The sequence below is a fragment of the Mustela lutreola genome, chromosome 4 (assembly GCF_030435805.1).
Source record: "Mustela lutreola isolate mMusLut2 chromosome 4, mMusLut2.pri, whole genome shotgun sequence".
Classification (NCBI taxonomy): Eukaryota; Metazoa; Chordata; class Mammalia; order Carnivora; family Mustelidae; genus Mustela; species Mustela lutreola.
In genome coordinates this window covers 155877257-155900508 of record NC_081293.1, presented here as the reverse complement: position 1 = coordinate 155900508, position 23252 = coordinate 155877257, and the positions used below count along the sequence as shown (strand labels likewise).

The following is a 23252-nucleotide window of genomic DNA, read 5'->3' as shown; positions in this document are numbered from 1 at the left end:
GATGCAGAAAGTTTGTGTCTAAGGCTGGGTGTGTCCCCTTAGGTGCAGTGCTCCTTTGGTGAGGATCTCCTACCTCCCAATGTCCTGGACCTTCCTACTGGTGGAGGAGCAAAGAGGATACTCACGGACTCTTCCGCTCAGCCCTGCAGTGTTTGAACATCTGCTAGAAGCCAGCCCTCTGCAGGGTCTTTGAGGTATGCTGGTGAGGGAGGCAGGGTCTCTAACACTAAGGGAACTACTGGGCTGGAGCAGAGAAGAGACCTGTGCTCAGGGTTGTGCCAAGGCCACGTATGAAGTGCAGGGGAACACAGGGAAAGAAGCAGTTAATACCAGCAGGAAGGATCTCACACATGGGTTGCAACCCGTCTTCAGGTTCAGATTGTGTAGGAGCTGCTGTCAAAGTATGTTCCCACGCAGCCCTTAGCTGGTTTCTTAATTACCCATGTTCATAGCAAGGATAAATAATTCACTCCGGATGTCTTTCACTCCTGGATTGTCAAGAACATGGATTTCCGTTGGATTTAGGTGAAAAAGGGCATATGTGTAGTCAGTGGAAAACAGTGACGTACTTGCTTCCTGCCTATTTGTGCTGTGTTCCTCCTGCCTTTCTTCCTTTTGAAGCCATAAAATGATCATGGGTATTAAATGTGAAAAACTTTGCTCAATCTAAAATTCAAAAACAATTTTGTTCAGGTGAACACTACTTAAAAAAAAAAATCCCTGAAACATAACCAGACAAGACACTCTCCTCCAAATCCCTAATGCTTATTCTCATTGAACACATAACAACTAGAATTCTAATCTTTCAAAAAAGGAAGAAAAGATAAATTACCAGAGAAGACATTTCCATAAGGCCAGAGAGCTCCCATCAGGGCTTCGGCTGAGCGGCCCAAGCAGGAGTTAGTTGAATGGATAGGCTGCTGGCTCTGTCATTCCATTTTCCATGTTCCTCATGGCTGAACACAAATGGGATGTCTAGGGATGCTGTAACCAGGTGACAACCAAGAGACAGTGAACATGAAGCCACAAGACCAATATGACTAGGATGACTGAGTGAAAAAGAGCCTGGCATTGTTGGGCATTCCAGGCAATGCCAGCAACAGCCCCTCACTGAACATCTTGCCATGTGAGAAAAATAGTCCCCATTTGTTTAAGCCACTAGGCTGGGTTTTCTGTTCCTTGCAGCCAAACGGACTCCTAATGGTTATAGTGACCTGGTGACGGGCAAATGTCTCTTCTCCCATAGCTCGCAAATGTCTGAAAAAGCTCACTTTCATACCCTCTCCTTGTAAACATGTATTTCCAGCTGCTATGACTTCCTGAGCTCGTCAGGAGAAAGGTGCTAGAGAAATCATAAATGTTTTATACATGTTTCCACATCAATTCTTCAAGTGTTTATGAGCAGCTATTAGATGGTGATAATGTACTGGTTCTTGGGGTGCAAAGATGAATTCACAGCTTTGCCTCCAGGGAGCAAACAGCTTAGAGGAGGACATGAGCTTGCAAATAGAGTTTTACAGTTCCTTACCAGAGAGGAGATTGCCTTGGACAGAGAGGTAGTACAGGAGAAGAAATGATGAGCTCTGTGTGGTGTGGGGAAGGAAGGAGATAGCAGTACCTGAGCTGGGCTTCCATGGGGACTGGAGTTTTCCCTGTCAGAAATTGGAGAAGGGAGGCCACTTCAGAGAGAGAATGTCTGACAGAGCTCCGCAGTTCGGGAGCCTCCAATTCCACATGTCTGAGACCACACTCAGGGTCTTCCTCCCAAACCTATCCTGTTCTCCGTGTTGCCCATCTGCCCACATGACCACCTGGCCCACCCAGTAACTTCCTCAGCTGCCTTTCCCTCATTACTCCTTCCCAAGATGGATTTCGTCTCTTGGGTCTGGCTGGTTTTTCCTCTCCCCAGTGCTCCCATAAGCAGCTTCCCAGCTGATCACTGTGCAGCACTCTGTTTCTCTCTTCCAGACTTTTCCACAGTGTGGCCAGAGAGATCGTATTGAAACCCAAAGCTGATCTTATTAACCCCCATTATTTGTAGTTTAGTGACTTCCCTTTGCTTGGATCGTAACAACAAAGATCCTGAGCTTTTTTGGAAAGCCCTCACTGTCTCCAGCATGACTTGCTCAGGCCTCTCCCCCGACCTCTTTTCTATAGGCATGCAGGCCTGCTTTCAGATCCTTGAGCAGGGAACATTCTTTCTTGTCACAGGCCCTATACATATGCTGTTTATTCTTTGTAGAGAACATCACCCAAATGAACTCCTCTTCATTTCTCAGAGCTCAACCAAACTTCTCCGAGGTCTTGACTAGGTCAACTTCTCCTATTATAAGCTCTCATGATCCTGTGTAACTTTCTTTTGCAGCATTCATTACAGTTTTAACGATGCCATTAAACAGCCATACTGTCCCAAAAGGCGACAAGGAGATAGTTCACTATCTTGGATGCAGTTAAATTCCTTCATACTGCCTCCACAAACTCTGCTGTTCCAGAGGGTGCTGCAAACACAAAAAGGCTGAGATATACCATCCTCATTTGTGGAGTGAAAGAGAGGAAGGTCAAGGTGTATACTGAGCAGGCAGAGAAAGAGGAGCCAGCCCACAAAGGAGATGGGGGGAGAAGGGAGAGGGCAGGGAAGGAGCCCAGAGCAAGAGGCCACAGAAACCAGGCAGAGAGAAGACATGGTCAGAAGTACATACTGCATGGAAGTCACATTCAAGGGCCAAAACATGTGACAAGGGGGGCGGTCATGAGTTACCCTCGTAACTACAAGTTCAGTGCACTGGTCCTAGAGGGAAGCCTGATTTAGTGGACTGAAATACAGAAAAAACTGGAGAAGTGTAGACCACACTTCCAGTTTTTTTCAGAAATCTTGAGCAAGAAGAGGAGGAGAGAGATGGGATCATACCTACAAGAGGAGAAAGAGTCAGGGAGGGTAGAGACCCTACCATGTTGTAGGTTAAAAGAACCAGTAGAGAAAAGGGTCTCGAGATTTAGGAAAGAGAGGGAATTGGAAATGGAGCCAGGAATTCTCTGAAATACTTTCTCAGACCTAATCTTTGAGAAACTGAGAAGGGATTTGCTGAACAATATTTCGCAAAGTTTTCAAAACTATTGATCCCTCTAAGTAAATATATAAAATAACATAAAAAAGTCTTCATCTCAGAGAGATTAACGTGGAGTCAAGGTTGCATCAACTATCTGTATGATGTTCACTAGCTTGTCAGATCCCCCAAATATTAATTCTTATTAATTAATTAAATCTTATTAATTAATACTGCAAAACAAGTATAATAATTTCTGCCATGCTTCAGAGTCATTATCAGAATACCAAGAGGTGAAGTCTATGAGATTCATAAAATTGAAAGCACTTTGTTTCACTACTAAGGGCCACAGGAATGGAAGGAACTTTGCCTCTTTACCTGTACCACATCTGAAATTAATCTGCCCTTATTGGAAACACCAACAAGAAGAAATTATTATTTAAAATGAACGATGTTACTGATAACTGTTCTTAGTTTTACAAACTCTCCCATGATATTTGAGTAGTTCCCTCTATCCCAGCTTACATCCCTGTACACTGTGGGCGAGGGAGGCAGTCAATGTGGTGTAGGAGGGGCGTGATGGAGTCCCTGTGAGTCCGCTCCTCACTTCCTTCTGGGTCTGTCACACTGCTAAGAAGATTAGCTTTTCTTCACCTCTTGTTTCTTGACTCTTCCATAGCCAGGATGGTCCATTATCTACAAGGCAAACTCCACTTTCAGCTTCTTTGTTGAAATTGTCATTCAGGTTCCAGTGGTTACAATGTACCAAGGGCTTTCCCCAGTGTTATCACAATGTTCATCCAAAGAAGCTGAGGGTGTGGTCGCCATATTTGAGATGTTGACATGGAAACGCAGTAGGTAATGGGATCGTGAGAGTCTCTGGGTTGGTAGGGAGTAGAACTGTGAAAGGAAGTGAATCCTGTGCCACAGGACTCTTGTCTCACTGCCCAGCCCAGTGCCTGGTGTAGAGCAGATTCGGTGAACTCATGCCTATAGCAATTGACTCATCACCATCTCTGCGTGGTTGTGCCAGTGCAACCTCCATCCTGATAAGAGCTATCCTGTCATACTAGAAGCCCTTTAAAGTGGAATTTATCCTCCTTCTAGATCACTGGTTTCTGTTAATGGCACTATAACTCACCAATTCTCTCAAGCCAAAACCCTGGTTCATCCTAACCTTCTCCTTGACTTCCACCACCACCCCCTGATCCATCACAAAACCCTGTCTATGCTGCCTCTCAGACACCTTCTTTAACAGGCCTGGTCTCCTGCCATCATCTCCAAACTGGTGTCTCTGGCTCCAGTGTTCTTCCCGTTCCTCCCAACTGTTCTCTACCCTGTATCCATAGTGATTTTTCTAAAGGGAAATTTAATCATCTAATTCGCCTGCTCAAAATCCCTCATTTGCTCTTATTTGATCTCAAGAGAAGGCCTAGATAACTTAGTGTTGCCTGCAAAGCCTCCTCCAAGATTTGTCCCTCCCATATGATTTTCCACTCCTTGTCTTCCCTTCTGTGTTACGCTGTGCCCTGGCTATCCCAAAGGACTTGGGACCCCTTGGATTCACCATATGTGCTCCCGACTCTGCCTTCACCAAGCCATTTCTTTGTCTTGGAATACCTTTTCCCACTTTGCTACATAGAGAACTCCTCTTCGTTCTTTAATATCAGTGCCCACTTACTTTAGAAAAGCCTTCTGAACCTTCAGTGTAGGGGCCCCACTTCTGAATATCTAGCACTTTCTCCATCTGCACTCCAGCACTGAGATCATGGTGTCATAGCTCTTGGTTACATCTTTAAGGGCAGAAATAGTCTCCAATACCACCAGCACCTAACACATTAAGCGTCATATAATACGTCAGTTCTCAATAAATTTGTCATTGATTAATTAGTTTTCAAAAAATATCTAGCCTTCTTTTTCTCATCTGTCCAGGGAATTTTCTGCACCAGAAAGATAAGAGCTTAGAGGTGATAAGTCAGCTGAAGTGGATGTTTTATTTCTGTCCTGGTGAGAAAGGACTCTATTTGGCCCTCATGGTGTGACAATATGAAGCAGGTTGGAACAGAGTGATAGGATAAGAAAGACAGTTTCAGAGCAATTCCTGAGTCAGAGCTCAACTCTGTAGTTTTGTTACTTTGTTGGAAATGGTACAAACTTCTGAACAACAGCCACACATTTCAAATGTTCAAGCAAAAAAGTAGTCCAAGATGAAATAAACATGTTATAATTTTCCTGCCATTTTGGGCTGATTGCATTCGTATTGCCTAAATAGAGACACCCTGTTCTCAAGGATGATTAAGAATCAACTGTTCTCCAAAGTCCTGGAATTCTGCATGTTCAGATGGTAACAAGAGGCTGACATGTGACACAGTATTAAACTGTCACTTAATGGCAACGAAGGAGAGGGACTGCTTCTCTAACTGAAAGTTCAGTCACCCAGTTGACACAGTCAGGCCTTGGCAGGTCAGTTCTCCAAAAAAGAAACCTTAGTCTTCCTCCTTCTGCATCTATAAGGTAACAAGTTCAGATATCGGATTAGCTGTGTTTCCCTGTCATTTAAAAGACTGATATTCCTGTTTTTTTTCCAGTGCTGGTAAATTTGATCTGAGATAACAAAAGGCCGAAGGAAGATATAATGTCACGCAGAAAGAGAGAATAGCTCACTTTTCTAAGGGCCTTCCTTGCCTATCAGCTTTCTACTGCTTAGTAAGAATAAAACTCTACCTTCTGAAAACTTTTGAAAAGAGATGCTTCTTCAAATCAAAGTTCATCTTAATCAGCCTGAAATATTTATCCTTCTTGGCTATTCAAGCAAATAGTCAGGAAGCCCTTGGTGAAGGTGGAGAAAGGCACTTTGCTGGAAAAGTCTGCTGAAGAACAGAACCCCAGCAGGGAAGCCAGATTATGATATCCAAGGCCATGTGGCCCACCCCAGAAAAAGTCCATAGGAACTTCAGGGTGTAACTATCAGTACTTCTCCACACATCCAACCTGAATGATATTATAATATAGAAGATGCATGCAGATGGGAAATGTGCTAGAAGTTCCTTTTGCCTTAAACAGAAAAAAAAAAAAGATTCCTATTCAAGTTTCATTTTATTTTTAATGATAAAGTAATGTATGCTCTTGGCTTCATATGTTAAAAATTTAGAAAACACAGGCAATCACATTCGCAAATAACCCATAATCTAGAATACAGATAAAGAGAGGTAATATTTGTATGTATTTCTCTGAAACACAAAAACCCATTCATATAATATAGCATATGTACACACAAATGTTCTGCTTTTTTCACTTAGTTTTACCTCATGGGTGAATTTCCTTGTCATTACATACACTGTCCAGTGTAGGGACCCAGGCATCTGAAGCTTGGTTGAGGTTCACTCCTCATTTGATGGGTCCACATGACTCGTGTGGGCAGCTGGGTTTCAAAATCCAGTGTTTATCCGGAGTGAGATTAAGGGCTTGCTGCCTTTAATGTATGAAAGTCTGCATCTGTAAAATAAAAAGACACATCCCGAGGAGTGAAATCACAAGGGAGCCAAGAGAGGAAAGGTACAGAATTCAGGTATGGCAGAATCAAACCATCCTTTCTCCTGCGTGTGGGCAGCACAGAATCAAGAAGAGAGGCTTAACATGGCTTTCATTTTGCTCACCCCATCAAACACACCTTAAAGGCCCATTAATAGTCTTCCAGTTTTTTATCTCCAAGGAGAGAAAAACCTCCCGGGATCCTTCAACCAACTCCTCTTTCCAAGAGAATGAAAGGGAACATCCCGGTCCTTGGGCGGTGTAAACACAGCACACACACATTCTTTTGTCCTGATCAGCTCAAGAAAATGCTTTAGCTGGAGTTCTCAGTGAAAAATTTGCACAGTGAGTTTTCAAATAATACTCATCTTTGCAGAGATGTGATGTTAGCTGTCTCCTTTCTCCATTCAGTTTGACAGATTCTTTCCCTCCACGGTTTATCTCATTAACATTTCTTGGCTTTTTTTTTTTTTTTAAATCAATAGTTAAACAGTTAAGCTAAGGACGTAGGAATTTAACAGTTTGGTATTTGAGAAACCATTCCTGTGAATCTTTTGTTCTAAAGCCTTCAAATTTATTCAATGAAACATGGACAGAAATGCTGTGTGTGTGTGCGCGTGCGTGCGTGCATGTGTGCAGTGTTGACCTTCCTGAACAAAATGGCACTTTGATTTTTAGAATCCATAGGATTAGTTGATAGAGGTATTGAGTTCCTAGTAAAGATAAATAAATTCAGATTAATCTGCTATTTCATTTAATATTGTATTTCTCAATAATTCCAATGAAGGACACCGCTGAGTAGTTTGGATAATTTAGCAAAAGGACAATGACTTGGTTAGTTGTTTTCATATTTTGAAAACTTATTTTATTAAATCAAAGTGATAATGCAGATAAGTTTAAAAATAGTGCTGAAAAGCTTATAAAAAAGAATTTTCTTACTCCAATTTCCTTCTTCTACAGAAGCAACTACTCCCAACTCTTTCAGATTTTTCTTTTTTTAATCTGTGTCCATATTTTAGTAATATGCATTATGCGTTCTTACTCAATCAATCTGTTTTAGACATGACCATCTCACTTCTGTAACAGTGGATAAGGATTTAGCTTTTTATAATTGCTTCTTTTTTTGGATTTGTTTTTAGTTTTCTTCAAATCTATTGCTAAGTTTTCTTACACCTCCCATAGGTTCTCAGTAAAAATTTCAGATAATCTATCCATTCCACTCTCTTCCTCCAAACTGGGCTGGCTGTGCCTCCCACCTGCTAACCAGCTGCCCTCCTGGGAATTTCCCGGTACTTGGAATCCACATTTTTTTCCTCTCTCAGCTTCTTGTCTGGCACACGCTTTAGTGGTTGAGACTTTCCACACTTGATTGTTAGTTGTGGCAGGTTTGGAACTCTAGGATGAACATTGTGTTCCTCAAAATGTTGATGGCATTTCTCCACGGTCTTCCAGCTCCAGTGGTATGGTTGACAAGTCCATTGCAGTTGCTAGCCCCAATCCTTTGATTTTGAATTTACCTTAGATCTTCTCTTTATCCAGTAATCTGAAATCTTATGATGGGCCTTGGCCTAGTTCTATACATTTTATATATATATATATAAAATGTATTATATCTATATCTATATATATATATATATTTATATCATTTATTACATATATATTTTTTAAGTAATCTCGAAACCCAAGGCGGGGCTTGAACTCAGGACCCCAAGATCAAGAGTCAGATGCTGTACCTACTGAACCAGCCAGGCTCCTCCTAGATTTAACTGTATTTTTAAATTCTCACTCATTATGCTTGGTAATTGCTAGTTCATCAATATGGAGAGATCTCTTTGTACTAGTCTTGAGTAATTCCTCCTTAAAAAAAAAAAGGAGATTTGTTTATTTATTTGAGAGAGAAACAGAGGAGGGGGAGAGGAACAGAGAGAGGGAGAGAGAGAATCCTCAAGCAGATTCCCCACTGAGCAGGAGCCTGATGCATGGCTCCATCCCAGGACCCTGAGATCATGATGTGAGCTGAAACCAAGAGTTGGGTGCTTAACTGCTTAACCGACTGTGACACCCAGGCACCCCTGAATAATTTTCTCCTGTCCATTTTCTCTATTTATCCTTGATAGGCTTCTTATTAATCAGAAGCTGGACCCTGTACTAAGGACTGCCAGTTGCCTACCTAAATATTTGTATCCTCTCCTTCCATAGTAGGACAATACTTACTGGTTGGCTGTGGTAAAGTACCTAGTTAAAAGAACACATTTCCTAGATTCCTTTGTAGCTGGATGAGACCAAGTTAATAAATTCTGGCCAATGAGATACCAGTGAAAAGCTTCAGTATAGGATTTATTGGAACACTGCTTTTGGAGCTGACTTAGACAAGAAGAGTACCCTTTGTCCCTCCTGGCTTCCTCTTTCCTGATGTTGGAATGCAGATTTTATGACCAGAGCTCCAGCAGCTGTCTTGGATCATGATGTGTATTTGAGGATAGATGCCAGATGCTGAAAGTGGCAGAGTAAGAAGATAGGAGTCTCTCTGGAGCCATCATACCACCCTCAGAGAGAATAAATCTTTGCACATTTAACCACTAACATTTTACATTTTCTGTTAAATGTAGCCAAACCTAATCTTATCTGATACAGACCTTTTGGATTGATATTCTGATTTTAATATTTTTTTTTCTCTCTCTCTCTTTTTGGTTAAACTTTCTTGGAGTCTTACTTGAAATTTTTTTTTTATAAATTTGACTTTCCTTTTTTAAAAATTTTCAATTTTTAATTTTCTTTCCTTTTCTGTGATCTTATTTAATGGATGCAACGTCTTCTGTTATCTCTGCATTTGGGGGAAGGTTTCTTCTGCTTTTTGGACTGTTTCTGCTGTCTTCAAATCCTTTTGCTGCTTGCTTGAATCTCTCTTTTTCATGTTAGAAGCTTTCCTCAAATATCAGGTGATCTTTAGTTGTCAGATCCTGTTTTAGAAGTTCACCTCTAATTAGAAGCTCCATGTTCATGGATGAGGCTTGCTGACTCATGGGTTCCCTTGCAGGTGGTCAGGAAGAAGGAAACCTATCCACCGGATGATCTCCAGCCTTTGAAGCTAGGTCTATGTGTATTGAATTCTTCCAAAGAAAGATCTTCTAACCTCCTGTGTGAGGATTATAAACCTGGCTGTGGAAATTCTGGGGTCTGAGTAGGAGAAGGGAATGTTGCTCTTCAGTATGCAGATTTACATATTATCCTACAGTTTTCAGTCCCTTACCATCTCCCCTATCCTCCATGGGGTCTATTGTCTCAGGACTGAAATGTCTCTGGTTGGCTTTCTTAGTTATTAAAAAAATTGAATCTTGTTACTGCCCTCTCTCCTGATTTGCCTCTGGAAGTTAGTGAACAATGACTTACCATTAAATACCCAGAGTGTACCTGGTAGGTAAAATGCAGACAGCTTTTTTCTCCTCTCCTAGTACAAAGCCAGAAAATAAGAAGAAAGGGATGGAGACTCACAGAAAAAGGCACTTGTGCCATCCCTCCATCTGCCATTGGTACATGCCAGATGGGTTGAAGGCAGGTTGTCTTTTTTTCTTCTTCTGAATAACTATTGTCTCAACAATTCCTCTGCTCGCCTGCTGGCTCTATTTATTTATATTTTATTTATTTATTTGACACAGAGAGAGAGAGAGAGATCACAAGCAGGGAGAGAGGCAGGCAGAGAGAAAGGGGAAAGCAGGCTTCCTGCTGAGCAGAGAGCCTGATGTGGGGCTCGATTCCAGGACCCTGAGATCATGACCTGAGCTGACCCAGGACCCTAAGATCATGACCCGAGCTGAAGGCAAAGGCTTAACCCACTGAGCCACCCAGACACCCCTATTTATTTATTTACTGATTTGGTGAGTTGACAGTGAAGGATGGGGAAAACTAACTTCTTATTCCACATTCCATGTGATGAATGCTGTTGACTTTTGCAGTTGCAGCCAGACTGCACTGTATCTGCTGATAAAAGGCGTCATGATACAGTGATTTTCAAGCTCATGGAAATGTGAATTAGGGTAAAATGATAATAAGAATGAAAACAATAATAAGAATAGTTAATTTAGTGCTGGACACTATCTCCTTTAAACATTATAACGGTACTGTGCAGTACACATTTTTATCACCTCCATTTGTCAAGTGAGAAGAAGGAGGAATAATGGGGTTGAGTCACCTGTCCCAAGTTATACCGTGGACAGTGGAGGATCTGGAATTCATAAATAGATGTGTTTGGCTTCACGCTTAACGGTAGTGTAAATATGCTGTAATGTGTTTTCTTTTTCATTCTTTTTTTCTTTATTTTTTTTAGTGTCAGACATTAAATATGTGGTATATATTTTTCTTGATTATTTTCCTTACGCATTTGCTAATCCTTACATATTTTGAAATTGGGATACAATTTTATCCTAACTTTGATTTAAAATAAATTAGCTGTAGTTTGTAATGACTACCCAGAAATTTATTCATTGATTAAATAGTGATAGCTCACCACCTCTGTGCAGGGGAATGTGCTGTCTCCAGGTGGGATAAACCTTCCGGGACCCTTCCTCTCCTTGTCTTTAAGTGTTTAATAGTTTATAGACATGCAGTGAGAGGATTCCCCCTGTTAAAGAGTAAAACTAACTATCATGCTCTTGGTTTGAGCTTTTAAAAAGTCTTAAAAATACGAAAGAATCTTAAGACAAGTTTAAGACCATATCTGGCTGATCCTCTTTAATGGATCAGCACATGTAGAATTCAATGTCAAAGCCTAAAATTTGGTCCTTGTCTTAATTTGCAGTACCTCCATGAACCTAGCTTTCCCCATTTAGACAATAAGGGTAATAATAAAAGCTAGCTCATGTATAGCTATGGTAAAGAACTGAGAGACTATCCATGAAATATAGGGAAAAAAAGGTCTTTGTGTTAATTAGGTTATTGAATTAGTGGCATGTGAAAATTCTAAGCAGGTGAGAAGGCAAAAACTAATTCGCTGACCAAACCAATAGTCACCCTTTGCCCTTTCTAAAGTGCAAGTGCTCACTTAGGATCGAAACTTCTAGGATTCTATCTTAATAGCACACTGATGGTTGTTTGGGGGGGGGGGGATGTTGATTTGCAAATAATAATTCACACACGGTATGAGCTCAGCTGCTTTAGGAAGTTGAGACCAATGAGTCTGGGAGGTTTGTCTACTCCTCATCCCCTCCCCTTGCAGGAGGAAGGGTTTGAAGTTCACCGGCAGGCGAGGGGCAGAGGAGAAATAAGACAGGCAACCCAGTAAAGAGTTAGGATTACCCTATGTCTCTTTTCTTAAGGAAATAGCGTATGGGAAGAGAAGGGAAAAGCTGGACAGAGCAGCTGCCTCAGGGCTGTCCAGTGGGTTGGATTGTCATGACCCCAGCACAAATTGGTCGGACACATTATTGAAATTGTCCAGAAACTTCACCAGGTTGAAAAATCAGTGAATGCAAAAACCCTTGGATAATGTCAGGTTTGATATAACTCAAAAGGCAAAATGTGTGTGTGGGGGGGTGTTGCAAAACAAAGCCCTGTTCGAGCTCAGAATGTCCATTTATTGCATTCTGCTGGAGGAGCCATATTTTTTCTCATGGAAATTATCCAGGAGAAAAACAGAGAAAGACAGAGGTAGCAGATGAAAATCTGGATTGTGTCCTCATGTGGATTCAAGAAAGAAAATGTTCCCTGAGACTAAGCTTCAAATGCTGCCAAATTTGGTGTCCTCCATCCCTCAGACTGGAGCATCTGCTGTGCTGTGTGGGTATAAAGTGTGTCCCGGTGTCCTTGGTCGGACCTACAAGATCACAAGAACCTGCCTGCACCCTCTTGCATGAAGATGACCGAGTCTGACCTTCCTCTTTCTTCCTGGGAGTCTTATTCTCCTCCTTCTGAGGACCTTGGCAAAGGCTCCTGCTCTGCCATACATCTTTATTTTGCTAATATCACTGCTTGGCTGCCCTCAGAAGATGGAATCATGGTTTATTTTCAGTTTGTGTAATGACAGGACTCACTGTTTTCCACCACGCAGGTTTCTGGGAGCTTTTAAAGAAATCGTTATAGGTTAAATAACCAGAGGCAGAGGCCTTAATGCATTCTTGTTGGCAGCTGCCCTTTCTCTAGTCCAGAAACCAAGCAGCTCCCTCTCTCCTTCACGATAAATACATTTCAGTATATTTTCTGTGCGGTCCAATAATGTCAGACTTTTTAAAAGCCCTGAGAAAGGAGAGGGGGGAAAGAATCAATCTTTGCACTAAAATTGAGAACTTTTCAGATTTAATAAACTTAGACAGAAGGTGACATCTCATTAGTCCATGAAAAATCTCTTTCCTTTCTCTTTAAGGGGGGATTGCCCAGGGAAAGAGCCCTAAAAAAGCTTAGTGGCCTGGCCTAGGGAAGCCCCACCCCTAAAAAGCAGGCCCCACTCCTCTAGATCAGCACAATAGCTTCAGAAAGGGTCTTGGAAGCTCCCCGAGGGACCCTCTTTCTGGGTGAACTCAGGGGAAAAAAACATGGGTCTTGGAACCACAAGCTCTGAGTTCATGGCCTGGTGGCCACCTACTCACTACTATAGGATCTTGGACAAGTAGCTTGACCTTTGGGAAAGTCTTCTCCTTATCTGGAGTTCAGGGTTACCACAGTGGTTAACACCTATAAGACTGGGTACCAAGCATGATGGCATTTATAAGGACACATGTGTGTAGCAGGTACCTAATTAATGACCACAGTTATTGCTATGATTGTTGCCATATTATTTAACTGCCCACTCAGCAAATCCATCTGGTTGTTTCTTAAGTTTCTCAAATGGGACTTGTCCAAAATAGAACTCACAAGTCCCACCCCTTCCACAGTATCTCCCCAAAATGGTCCACCTTAGCGTTCTCTACTCCCAGCAAAGGGTAACCGCCATCCCACAAGGGGCCTGGAATTATCTTTGACCCCTCTTTCCTTTACCCCCTACCATGAATCCAAATCAACCCCAGTTCTGCCTTCAAATGTTACCCCAATTGCCATAACTTTTCCTATCTCCACTGCTACTCCCAGGGTCTGAACCACCATCATCTCCCACCTAGATGCCTGTAGCATCCTCCCAACTGGCCTTCCTGCTTCCATGCTTGGCCTTCCTACCTCCATGCTTGGCCTTCCTACAGTCCATTCTTTGGGGAGCTGCAAAGCAGTCTTTTTTTAAAAAAAAGGTAAAACAGATCAGTTCACACACCTGTGTAAAACCCTCCAGTGCCTTCCATCCTCTTCCAAAGCCCACAGACCCCTACGCACTCTGGCCTTCCTATTCTCTCCAACTTCATCTCCTAAATCCTGGTTCATTATGCCCAAATCATAGTCACACATCAGGTTTATTTGCATCTCAGGGACTTTGCACATGCTATTTCCACATGCTGTCTGAAGCACCCCACTCCACTCCCAATCTTTGCATAGTGGCCTGACTCTTATTATTGAGGACTCTGCTCAAATATTATGTCGTCAAAGAAGCTCTTCTGATGTATTTGAAATTACTAGGGTCATTCTTCATTCACTCCTTATATGTACCACTTTAAAAATATTTTCATGGTGTTTATTATGGAGATAATAAAAAAGGGTTATGGATAAAATAAATTTATCTATGTTTTAAAAATATATATATATCTGTTCTACTATGGAAGTTCATCACCTAGAATAGTGATTCAAATATTTGTTGAATGAATGCATGAATGAATGAATGAATGAAAGCATTATTGATGCTTTCATCACTTATCTCCTTCTGTGGCCTTATGTACATGTACGTTGGTTCACTGTGACACATTCTTATTTCCTGCCCACTGTTTTTCCTTTTGGTCTCATGACTACCAACTGAGTAACCAACTGGCAATGTGTTAAGAGCAGGGGTTGGAGGTGTGGGGAGGTGAAATTCCTAAAATAAGATGTGGTTCTTCTAATGGGGGTTTTTCTTGTCTTACCATTTTGTAGCATTAATGGTGAACATTTGAGACTCTCAGGCTGTGGGGAAGATGTCTGGTCTGTGACCTCCTAAATCCTACCTTCTATCAACAAGGAGTGGGTGGTGAAGGAGAGCTAGTTCTACTCCTGTTTAATAAACTAGACTCCTCCGTTCCCCCAAAGAATTCCTTGAAACAATTGACAGTGACACACAATTGTGTGATTTTTTTTCCTCAAGTGGAAAGCCTATGGCTTTGCCAACTTTTATTGGCATACATTCCTCTACCTGACTTTTGGACACAAAACCAAAAGAGTATTCCCCCTCTCTCTCTGCCTGCCTCTCTGCCTACTTGTGATCGCTCTCTCTCTGTGTCAAATAAATAAATAAAACCTTAAAAAAATAATTATTTAAAAAAAAAAGAGTGGCAGGATAGTAAACCTCTTCTAGACCAGCACTTTGTAGAGCACTGTTTTTTTTTAAAAGATTTTATTTATTTATTTGACAGAGAGAAATCACAAGTAGGCAGAGAGGCAGGCAGAGAGAGAGGAGGAAGCAGGCTCCCTGATGAGCAGAGAGCCCGATGCGGGACTCGATCCCAGGACCCTGAGATCATGACCTGAGCCGAAGGCAGCGGCTTAACCCACTGAGCCACCCAGGCGCCCCTGTAGAGCACTGTTTTAAGGGCATTAACAAAAAAGATAATAACAAATCTGAACAAACAACCAGATGCTCCTACTTCCAACTATCCAAGGGCTCATACTTCAGCTAAAACAGTACAAGTTTCCATCTGCCTGACCCAGTGGTTGGCAGCCTGTGTGATGTGGTGACGAGAGTCTGGACACTGGAGTTAGGCCTGGCTTTCATCCTGGATCTGTCTTTTCATAAACCTCTTTGAACTCAGTCCTCTCATCTGTAGACAGAGATGCTAAGAGCAACTGCCTAGGAGCTAATGAGCTAGCTTATTTAAATAAACCCAATCCCTGATGTACAGAAGCCACTCAAAAAGTATTACTTCCTTTTTACCTCACTGTGATAAAGGAGAGCGTTTGCTAGGAGAGCTTTTGTCTTCAAGTAACAGAAGACCAATTAGGGAGACTTAAAACTTAGCGGTTTATTTTTCTCACAAAACAGGAAGTCAGAGGTGGGCAGTTGCCTCCTATTAATTCAACAGTTTAATGTCATTAAGGCCGATGTCTCTGCATTTCTCTTGGCCTTTTCTTTTTGCTCATAATGTGACTACTGCACTTCTACTATCACATTTGTGTTCCAGGAAGGAAGAAGGAAGTAGAAGGAAAAGAAAGGTAGAAGGGCAAAGGGCCGTGAGCCCTTTTACCAGGAAGGCAGCCATTTTTAAAAAACTGTACCACCCAGAGGTTTGCTTACATCTCATTGGCTGAACTGTGGCAGATGGCCATCTCTAGACCAATCACAGGCCAGGGAGAATGAAGTTATCATGACTGATGTCGATCTATTGCTGAGTATTTTCTGGAGCAGAATCAGGGTTCTGCATTCAGAAAAGGAGTGGGGTGGTGATAGTGGAAAACAACTACTGAGTAGGCAGTAAGTGGTATCTGCCACACAGAAGGAGAAGAAGGAGAACCCATCCATATAATTCCAATGAGAACAAAACAAACTTCCATTTTGTACTGCAAGTTCCAATTACTGATGGAGATCAGCAGCATTTATGACACTGAAAAAAATTACTGAGAACCTCAGGGATAAATTTTCTAGGAATGGGCTTACATGCAAATCTATCCTTCCTTTGACCACTTGAATTAAATACATGAAAGCATTTAGTGGCCCAAATATCAGGCTCCATCCAGAAAAAGGATTCCCATGAACTTTAGTGCACTATGCAGTAGATTTAAAGAAAATTGTGATTAGCCTGGATTTAAACATTCACCCTAAAACTGCATCATTAACTTCAAGCATAGAAATGTTCACAGGTTGTGAAAGAAGCCTGTGATCCAGTATTCCCCAACTGTTCTTGGAAAATGATGCCATTGGCTAAATGAGAAATGCATGGAACTGTGAACAGTGTTAAGTTGAAAAGGCTATAGAGGGAGGACTGGGTGTCAGAAGGGGGAGCAGGAATGAGGCACCAGGAACATTAACAGAGTTACTGAGCAATGGTGAGAAGAAGGATCAAGGATAATTTACTCAATAAGATGATAAACACAAGCATTCATGCTTAATGAGGAATAATTACAGTAGAAGAATACATTTAGGTCTACAGTAAGCCTGAATGTCTTTTGACAAAACCTTGTCAGCATGAGAAAGGCCTATATAGGCAAGCATTTTGCAGCAATAGGAAGTAAATCTTTGAAACTGCTGCTAATTTCTTTGTTTATCCCCCTGAAGTAATAAAACACTGTTGGAACTGGGGGTGGGGTATGGAGGAGGTGATGGTGAGAGAGGAACCACATCAACAGTCCCAGACCTAGAGATCCAAGCCCAAGGGTAAGAGAGAAAGAAACATGTAACAAAGAGAGGAGAACTATGGAAAGGCCAGCTAGAGTCCTCAAGAGCACCAACCAGGAGATAAGGGTGGCCTCAAGTGTAAGAGAGATCTGCTCTTCATCTTCCCAGGTCACAATTACCTTATTTTTATCCCTACCACTAGGTGTCTTCCATCTCAGGAGTCCCCATCTTCATAGGGGTCACCCTTAAAGATGTTTGAAGCAATATACATTCCCACGAGGAGGATATGGGCATTCTAGTTGCTCCACTTCCTCTCCCACACTCAGTCTTTTATTCTAGCCATTCTGGTGGCTGAGGAGTGGTGTATTGCTGCCATTTTAACTTCCATTTCACTGCTGACTAGTGATGTTGAACACCTCTTCACACATACACTGGACATTTGGGAATTTTCCTTTATGAAGTGCTTGTTCCAGACTTTCGATCACTTAAACTTTTGGTCTTGCCTTTTAAAACTTAATTCGTAGTAGTCTTTGATCGTCATGGGAGGGGAGTTCTTTGTCAGATACATGAACTGCAAATATATATCTTCTCTCACTTCACAGTTAGCCTCTTATCTCTCTCTCTGTCTTTGAAAAATTTTATTTATTCATTTGACAAAGAGAGAGCACAAGAAGGGGGATTGGCAGAGGCAGAGGGAGAAGCAGACTCTCCACTGAGTCTGCTCAGGGAGCCTGATGTGGGACTCAATCCCAGGACCCTGGGATCATGAGCTGAGTCAAAGGCAGACACTTAACTAACTGAGCCACTCAGGAGCCCTTGCCTCTTATCTCTTAATGGAGTCTTTTGAGACAGAAAGGTCTTACTTCTAAAGAGAAATATTTCTATAATTTTTTTCTTTTATGATTAGTTCTCTTTATGCTCTGTTCAATAAATCTTTGCATTTGTTGAAGGTCATGAGGATGGTCTCTGATTTCTTCTAGAAGCTTCATTGGTTTTGCTTTCATTTTAAGTCTGTGGTTGGCCTCAAATTGTCTCATTTAATCATCGCAAGCTCTCTTTCTAGTAATACCTGGCACATGATTTAGAGCACACTGAAATCCTTTAATTCCAAGAATTACAGTGCCTTTTTCAAGCTGAGATAGGAAGGGAGTCTATGTCTATTTATGTCATCTGGGCAGGGCTTCAGAAGTGCTCTAGACAGGTTTCAAGGCTCACACTAATGCACAGACAGCATCCTTCCTGCATTTCCACCCACAGTGTGAGGTCAGAACATGTTCACAAAAGTACCAGTAGCAGATGGGAATGGAAATAAACAGCTAGTCATTATGCATCTTGAAGCCTTGACCTTTTGATTTTAAGTATTTTAAAAACACTTCAGAGTAGAAATACAATTGTCCCGAGTTGCATTTTTTACCAAGGACTTCAAATTGTGCTTATAAGCAAACTTCTCAGGCTCCTTGGGCTTCTTCATCTCCTTGATGCCCCAGAGGACAGTCTTACTATGGGGGTGTTTTCCTTAGGATGTGGTAGAAGGTGTGCTTTCCTATCAGGGAAGGCAGACAACCCTTCTTGACAACTGGTCAGCATCCATGGTGACCAGGGATGAGACCTCTCTTACTTAGACCCAGACACATGGATCTCCCTTATTCTGAGAAAGAACCATCCCTTTTAGAAGACTCTTCTGCATTCCAAGGTAGAGTGGTACCTTTCTCCAACATTTATTGCATGCCTGCTTCCTGGAAGTCACCTTCACATGCTTTGTTCCATTAGGTCCTTGCTACAAGCCCGTGAGGTAAGTAGTAGTACTTCAGAGAGGTTAAGTAATGTGCCCAAATTCACAGTCCTAAAGATAGCAGAGGTGGCATGTTCTGAATGTTCTTTGTACTCCTTTGCACTAAACGATGCTACCCCTGGTTTCTGTACAATTTCACCAGCACTAGTCTTTCTTAATATGCTTCTCTTAGGTGATGTCTTAGGTAAGGCTGCCATAACAGAATGGCTTAAACAACAATTTTTTCTCACAGACTTGTGTCTGGGAGTCCCATGATCAGGTTGCCCACATAGTTGGATTCACTATGTCTCCTCTTTTGGGTTGCAGACGCTGACTTTTCTTTGTATCTTCAAATGGGTTGGGGAAAGAGAGCTCCCTTCATTCCCTTAGAAGGCCACCAACCCCATCAAGGACCCTACCGCCATGGCCTCATCTAAACCTAACTACCTCCCAAAGGCCCCACCTCCCAAAAACTACCACACTGAAGCTGAATTAATTTTGGGAGGACACATAACATCTGGATAGTTTTGAATCTAGGGTCCCCTTTTCAGGCTTTTGTGAAACCTTGGAATTTTAAGGAGATGGTGTTTCTTATACCATTATATGCACAAAGGCCCTCCCTTTCATCAGGTTCCAATGATCAGAAGTTCCCACCGAATAAAAAAAAGTCACAGTGTTGGAGGATCATAAAGCGGGAGCCCCTGAGGTGGCCTTGCTGGTCGTCAGGCGTGGGCAGCCCAGCTTAGTGGTGGGAGCACGTGGTGCCCTCCTTAGCTCCTCAGGCTTTGTGAACGTGACAGCCATCCTGTTTTTGCTGTTTGTGAACTCCAAGAGACTTCCCAGTGCTCTGTAATATCCCTAAAATGAAACAATATGTTTTCTTTTCTCTTGTGATTATAGGGAAGAAGAATAATGTTCATAATAAATAATCAAGGCCCCTTGTAAATCATATATACAGTACAGAATGTTCTTCCAAGCTTTTTTTCCCCCTAATTCTCTTCCCACGTTTCTCCTCTTTGTGTTGTGCTCACATCCCACGGCAGTGAGCAGCCTTCAGGCTGGTTACAGATTGTTGTAGACGTTATTATCATAATCGCAGAATCTCTGGGTGGCAAGAAGCACATGCTGTGTTTGTTTAGTGAGAAGTCTCCAATAACGAGAACTATAGTGAGGTTTATTCAGCTGAAGCTGTTATGGGTCAGAGAGAAAAGAAACACAAAGGGGAAAGGGAGAGGGGACAAGTGAGGAGAAAGGGAGGGCAGAGAGAGGGGGAATAAGCGGCGGGTGGAGAAGGATGAGGCAGCAGCTGGGATTGTAGATTGTTTTTGCAAATGCAAGGCTTTTCATAGGTCTATCAGGTGGTTCCAGGAGGGGACAGATCTGCTTTGGAGGCAGCCCCATACATGGCAGAGAGGAAAACAGAACTGGTGTCTGTGATACGGAGTCAGGTGTTATGTTGAGTTTGCTTAGGTTAGCAGCATTGGCTGGGAAGCTTGTGAAGAATGCAGAATCACAGGCTCCACCCAAAACTACTGAAACAGAGTCTTTATGTTAACAAGATCTCTGCAGTGATCCATAAGTACATTTAAGGTTGAGAAACATTAACCCAGGGGACACTTAGGCAGGTGGCAGAGGGGCTGATAACGTGGGTTATAGTGAGACACCAAGAGTCATTCCTGGAAGAAGCCAGTGACCAAAATGATTGGATGACTGGTAAACAAGGGCAGTGCAGCAGAGTGATTAGGAAGAGTTCAAATCCCAGCCCTGCCACTTACCACCTGGGTGACCTTGGACAGTGACTTAAACTCTGTTAGCAAACCATAGACTCCAAATGGAGTCACTTATGCTAAGCCCCATGTCAGCAACTCAAGACTTACTATGTAACCTAATTGCAATTTCAGCCCCTCCCAGGGATGTGACCTTTAGCCAATGGAGAATTACCTGATCAGCACTAGTGAGGTAATCTACATGATAAACCTCTACCCTTTCCACAAAGGAAGGTGACCTTACCTGAAATGTTCCTTTCTTCTGTTTATGACTTCCCTGTCCCAGCTCCTTCCTAAGGTTAAACCTTCCTTTTTGTACAGTTGTTCAGATCTTCCTTCTATTTGCTAGATGTGTGGCTGCTGGATTCATGAATTGATTCAAGAGAGCCAGTCAGATATTTATACTTACTCAGTTGAATTTTGTTTTTGAACAACTCTTTGGGCTGCAGGACTTCATCTTTAAAACAGTGACAACAATTGCCTCTCTATCAGAGGGTGGTTATAAGGAAAATTGAGTTTACATATATGAAGTCTTAGAACTTTTCCTGGATGTATAGTTACAATAGTTGTTGTTATCATTATTATTATTATCCAGTTATGTACCTGGCTTCAGCAAGTACACTGAGAGTGAAGAACTTAGAAGCAGGAAATGCAGTTTCAAATTTCAGAGAGTCAGATCAAGCTGGGAAGAGAGCAGAGGCAGTTGTCTCTGGAACTTTCCCCAGTACAAAAACAGCTGATTTCATCCCTGGGTAAGCTGCTCTCCTGTTTACTAAGGGCACTAATAATAACCAGCCCTTGCATCTGTTCCACATATCACCTCCCCACCTCCCCCTTTCCTGCTCACAGAATGCTATCCATGCATATCTCCTCTTCTCCTCCTTCTTGGCTATTGGCACAGGCTCAGGTTGAGTGTGCCCTGAATAGGAGGGCAGTTGGATAAACAGGAAAACATGTGATCCAAATCCAGGGGTCAAGGGAATTCTTGGTTCTGTCCTTAGACTGCAGGCATATCTGTCAAACCACCACTCACTGGCATTACTCACCTGCATTGACCATCTTTGTAGTAAGAGGAGAATAACATCTGTTGTGAGCATTGGCACTCCCTGACATTGGCCTGAGTGCAGATGATCACCTGGCTTCTGCTTCCTGCAGCTCTCAGTCTTGAGTTTACAAATATGTAAAGGGATGGACAACTTTTCCAAAGTCGTTGGCTCTGGGAAGTTGAATTGGCTTTGTTAGCTTGAGAATGAGGCAAGTATCTCAAAAAATTTACCTCCTTTCCTCCATTATTCTAACTATAATGGGTTAACAAGGACCTCTATTACAGTGTCAATACCAAAGTAATTGTTAAAATTTGTAAGTAATTTCTCCTTTATTATGAATTACTATAACTAGATAAGTTCTCATCCACTATCAATAACATGAATGGAGGAGCAATGTTCTTGGATGGAGTGGGTGGGAGGAAGAAATTAGGATGGTTTTGTAGAGTAGGGAACTCTCTACATGGGGAAGGTTGGGAGGGTAGCCAGGAAATCAAGAGCTTTCAGAAATGGGAAGAATATTAGAAAGAAGGAAGGAGAAGGTGGAATACAGGTCACAAAATGAAATGGGACGACACCAGTGAAAATCTTGATGCCTTTGGAACTGGCCAATTGTTGGTGGAAACAACCACCTGAACGTAAAGTTGGTCCTTGAACAATACAGAGGTTGGGGCATTGACCCCAACTTGTGCAGTTGAAAATTTATGTATAACCTCTGACTTCACTATAACTTAACTACTGTGGATCAGAAGCCTAACCAGTAACATAAACAGTTGATTAACACATATTTTGCATGTTATATAAGTTATTCTGTACTTTTACAATAAAGTCAGCTATAGAAGAGAGAATGTTATTAAGAACATCCTAAGGAAGAGAAAGTACATTTAGAGTACTGTACTGTATTTATTTTTTAAAATCCATGTATAAGTGGACCCATACAGTTCAAACCTGTGTTGTTCAATGGTCAGCTATAATTGCAAATCATCTCCTGGGCTGCTTGGGCATTTATGATATGAAGTGCTGATGTTTTGCTTGCAGAATAAACTCAAGATATTTCGCTGGATACCCACAGTCCTCCCCAGCTGAGTGGAACTCAACTTTATGTTCATCACCCACCACTGCCCTGTATGAGATCTCCCTTAAATTAAGTACGTTCTGCCTCCACGTGGTGAACAGGTTTCTTTCCCGGCCTGAAGTGCCTCCTCCTGTCCTCTTCGCACAGTCACACCTGCCCACGCTTTAAGGCTTAGCAAAAGCTCTGTCTTCCATGAGGCCATTCCTTTCACATGGCTCACAGAGAACTCTCCTCCAATAATCTTACAATAATTGCTTACTGTTGAAACTCCCCCCCAATTTGGTGGCATTTATTGCTTTGTATTAATCACCTTTTACTTAAGAAAAGAGGGTGATTTTCTCCCCATTAATATGTGCTCTGTTGATTGTAAAAAATTTGGAAAACATTAAAAAGCCAGAAAACAGAAATCATATAGAAACTGTTAAATTCTGGAATTCTTCCTCCCACCCATTTTTCTCTTTATACATTTTCTTTTACTTAGTTAATATTGTGGACATATGTAAATTGTTCTGATTTTTGTAAAAGTAATGTCCACCTTCAATGAAAATAAAAAATGCTCACTCAAAAAATACAGAAAAGTAGAAAAAAAGAAAATTCAGATCTCCTGGATTCCCAATATATAGAAATTATCTCTCCTTATATTTATATATATT

The 23252-nt window shown here is 41.8% G+C and overlaps 1 long non-coding RNA gene across 1 annotated transcript in view; it reads left to right on the top strand.

Moving 5' to 3' along the window:
* The window catches only part of LOC131829565 (uncharacterized), a 142046-nt gene that overhangs the window by 1107 nt on the left and 117687 nt on the right, over positions 1 to 23252 (top strand). The window contains exon 2 of the long non-coding RNA XR_009352911.1: positions 43 to 194. This is a non-coding gene — a long non-coding RNA (uncharacterized LOC131829565). The remainder of the gene's footprint in view (positions 1 to 42; positions 195 to 23252) is intronic.